Genomic DNA, 4808 nt, shown 5'->3' on the forward strand with positions numbered 1-4808 from the left:
TGTGTATGTGTATATGTATATGTATGTGTATGTGTATATGTATATGTGTGTATATGTATATATATATGTGTGTGTATATGTATATATATATGTGTGTGTATATGTATGTGTATATGTATGTGTATATGTATGTGTATATGTATGTGTATATGTATGTGTATATGTATATATATATGTATGTGTATATGTATATATATATGTATGTGTATATATATATGTATGTATATATATGTATATATATGTATATATGTGTATATATATGTATATATGTGTATATATATGTATATATGTGTATGTATATATGTATATATGTGTATATGTGTATGTAAATGTAGTGAACTAAGCCTCAGGTCAAGTCCTGGCCCTGAGGGCCTTCCTGGGACAAGAACTGTATTTCATTGATTTGAGTCCAGAAACACAAGATTAAGTTCATCCAGAGACTTTCTCTTGTCCTGCACTGATCAATTGAAAGAACACTCTCTTTTATTATCATTACTATTTTACAAATTTCTTGATAATCAAAGTGTGTTTAGTTCAAACCATTTTTAAATGTTGAAGTGAACTACTCATTTTTAATCAAGTGTGAAACAGTATTAGTGATTTTTAATCCTCATTCGGGGTAGAGATCAGGTTGGAAAGTGTTACGGAGTAATTCATGCATTTTCTGATCTTCTGTCTGAAATGAGCAAGTTGTGATGTCGGTCAAAGGTCGAAGACAAGTTGTTGGAACGAACTGTCATGTTTTTATATCCTCTCAGACGTAAATAGAGAGGCTGGCACCTGTTTTCCCCCAACTCGCCTAAACATTTCTCTCGTCTGTCTCAAAACATCTTCTGTCCGTTCCAAAACAATTTTTCTGTTTTTCTGACTTTTAGTGACCTCTTACGTCACAAAAACACACCCCTGTCTGGTCAATCGACCAATCAGGAACTTCCCAAATGATCCGGAAATAGAACTCTTTAAATGTCGGCACTTCCTAGTTCAAACCAGTCGTTTGCAGTCGAGTTGCAGTCGAGTTCAGTTCGGAGAGCAGTACCGAACGGAAGAAGTGCTGGAGAGAACAGGAGTTCCAGACATGATCCGGAGTTCTTCCGAGTCTCGTGGGAATTATGCAATCTTCCACATCAGAGTGGAACTCTGACGGACTTACAACTCATGTGAGTCCAACCGGGAGGTGAACTTGTGTCGAACAAGTACCGTCACTACTTCGGACGATTCACAGCTGTTCCTACGGAGACGCTGAAAGGGTGCGTTAATTGGAACTCCGTACCAGTGGAGACACCTGCTACAGGTAAAGAGTCGATTTATACCACCTAAGTGTACCGAGGAGGAAGCTGGGATCTCAACGGAGCATGCCGTTCTGATACTGACACATTTCCCTCATCCATCTTTTCCTCTCCATTTAAACTTCATTTCCATCTTTAAACTCTTATATCTTGCCAGAAATCATTCCAGATATTTTCAGAAATGTCTGTTGTGAAGCAAAGGAAAACCATGGCCGTATGGTTTTCCTGACTGTAAAGCTTGCTAATTAATTATGTGTTAATGAAATCAATTTGCCAAATTAATGTAAATGTTTGATGTTAAACTTTGATTCTGTTAATAAATGACCACATTCATTTGATGGGTCAAAGAAAATTAACGCCTCACGTTACATTTTAATTTCAATGCACGATATTATTCAGTCCAGAAAAATTAATGAATCCGTTTAATTTATGGATAATATATCACAGATATATGTTCATCTACATATATGTATGTATATATGTATATATGTATGTATATATGTATGTATATGTATGTATATATGTATGTATGTATGTATATATGTATGTATATGTATGTATATATGTATGTATATGTATGTATATGTATGTATATATGTATGTGTATATGTATGTGTATATGTATGTATATATGTATGTATATATATGTATATATGTATGTATATATGTATATATGTATGTATATATGTATATATGTTCGTATATATATGTATATATGTTCGTATATATATGTATGTATGTATATGTATGTATATATATGTATGTATATATGTATATATGTTCGTATATATATGTATATATGTATGTATATATATGTATATATGTATATATGTATGAATATCTGTAACTGTATCTTATTTAAAAGTTTCTAAATTTTTATTCTGTACCTGTTTCTCAAGGATTTATCAGTGACGAAAAATTTTGTTGGGTAAATGCTCTCTGCATAAATACCTTCATAACTTTTAAAATGCAAGATAACAGAGTCTATTCAACTTTGAGGAACGGTTAATAACTCAAAAATGCCTTTAAAAGAATAAAAACGTTTAATTTCACTATTTAACCCTAAAAACGAAGTGAAACCTGTGATCCCACGTCTTCTCCACAAGATGTCAGTACAACCTCAACAATTTTAACTCCGACACTGTTCGTGTTGTCCACTAGGGGAGCTACAACTTCCTGTGGCGTTCGGTTGACATCCTGTTGTTAGCCGCTTAGCTTAAAGTTAGCTTCGGCTAAACCCGGTTAAAATCAACGTTTCTGAACAAATTTTTTACACAAACGTGGCGTAGTTTTAGCGATTAGACCTCGAAGACTTAAACACCGTGTCAGAACACAGCTTTGCAGCGCTTTTCAGCTTTAAAAAGCTGATTTTATTTCCCTATGAAAACGAATTTTCACTTCCGGGTGGCGTGATTGACACGTCCCTCATCCAATGAGAACGTTACACACGGTCTTTTTCAACCAATGACGCAGCGTTAAAGCACCCAGCATGCTAGATTCAGCCTGAAAATAGTTTGTCAGCTTTTCGTCTTTTAAACTGTCAAAATGCACTTTTTCTGTTAAAAATTGTAACGAATAACTCTTAACTGTGTTCTGAGTGTGCTCAGCTTTTAAAACGTTTATCCATCTATTCAAAATACTCGTTCAAACTCAACAGAACCGAACCGGACCACAGCCGGGTCTTATGGTAGAACCTCCGTACTTTTAAACAGAATCAACGTTTCCCACAGCTCATCAGCTTAGTTACACGTAACAGGCGTACAATGTCAGCTTTCACAAGACTCGATGACACAATTCCAGCTTTTAAAACATTGCCAGCGTAACACAGCAAAGGTGTAAGCGCGCAGCTCCAGCTCGCTGCGTAAACATGCAGTATTTCAGCACAGCTAATAAACTGTTATTTTTCAACATGCCAACATTTAAAAATCAATCTTACACGTTTTTACAGTCATTTATGAGCACGTTAACGGGCCACCAATTATGTAGATGAACAGATGCTCAGATATATTCATCATTTAACACGGATTCCTCATTTTTCTGGACTGAATAAAACGTGCATTGAATTTAAGGAAATGCAAACGTGAGACGTCATTTATATTTGACCCATCAAAATGAATGCGGTCATTTATTTACAGAATCAAAATTTAACATCAAACATTTACATTAATTTGGCAAATTATGAAAATAACAACATAAGCAATCAATCAGGAAAAATCATACGGCCATGATTTTTCCGTTGCTTCACCACAGACATTTATGAAAACTGTACAATTATGATCTTTTACCCACATGAATGTGGGTGAGCATTTTACACAGACATTTCTAAAATATCTGGAAGAATTTCTACTTGAGAGAAAAGTTTAGAGATGGAAAGAAGTTTAGAGGGAGTAAGATGGTGTGTGAGGGGTGAAATGTGTTCACCAGAATCGACACTCTCCGGCTTTCTTCAGCTTTTCCTTACAGTACACTTAGGTGATGAAATCGGCTCCTTTACCTGGAGATGTCTCAGGTGAGATTCCGTTTAACGCACCCTTTCAGCGTCTCAGTAGGATGCTGTTACTCGTCCGAAGTAATGGCGAGGCTCTGTTCGACACATATTCACCTCAGTGGAAAATGTTATAATCCCATGGAACTCGGAAGAGCTCTGTTGTCAGGATCATCCCGTCTCTCACAGAACTGGTTGGACTGTGTATCCAGCAGAACTCCAACAGCACTCCATCAGAACTTCAACAGAACCAAGACCGAGTAGACCAGGAAGTACTGACATTTTAAAGAGCTGTTTCCCGGTTCACTTTTGGGATTTGTTCATTGGTCAGAAACGACCAGACGGGGTGTGTTTTGTGACGTAAGAGGTTAGAGACAGCGAGAATTGTTATGAAACAGATCAGAAATGTTCTCACAGACAGAGAGAGTTTTGTTTTGGCGCTGTTTCAGCAACAGGTGCCAAAACTTCTCTATTTACGTCTGAGAGGATTTTAAAAACATGACAGTTTTAACATAACAACTTGTTTTGCGTTTTATTCCAACCTTGGACCAACTTACACTTGCTCATTCAAAAGCAGAAATCAGAAAAGGCATAATTACTCTGTAACAGCTTTGACATGAGAATAAAAATCATTACACAGTTAATAAAATTGATTAGTTCACTGCCACATCTAAAATGGTTTGAACTAAGACACTTTGATTATCAACATTTGTAAAATAGTAATGATAATAAAAAGAGAGTGTTCTTTTCACTTGAATCTTCAAGAAAGAAAGTCTCAGGATGGGTGAACCTGTATTTCTGAGTTCAAATGAATGAAATGACAGTTCCTGTCCCACAAGGTTCTAAAGGTCAAGAGTTTTGACCTTAGACTTAGTTTTTGACATGGGCCTAGTCCACTACATATGTACATGTATGTATATGTATGTATGTACATGTATGTATATGTATGTATGTATATGTATGTATGTACATGTATGTATATGTATGTACATGTATGTATATGTATGTACATGTATATGTATGTAAATGTATGTACA

At 35.5% G+C, this 4808-nt stretch overlaps 1 protein-coding gene across 1 annotated transcript in view; it reads right to left on the minus strand.

Annotated features, from left to right (window-relative positions):
- Positions 1-4808, minus strand: part of herc2 (HECT and RLD domain containing E3 ubiquitin protein ligase 2) — a gene marked incomplete in the record, with an annotated part of 472599 nt that overhangs the window by 248384 nt on the left and 219407 nt on the right.

The sequence above is a fragment of the Nematolebias whitei genome, chromosome 3 (genome assembly GCF_014905685.2).
Source record: "Nematolebias whitei isolate Nwh7 chromosome 3, NemWhi1, whole genome shotgun sequence".
Classification (NCBI taxonomy): domain Eukaryota; kingdom Metazoa; phylum Chordata; class Actinopteri; order Cyprinodontiformes; family Rivulidae; genus Nematolebias; species Nematolebias whitei.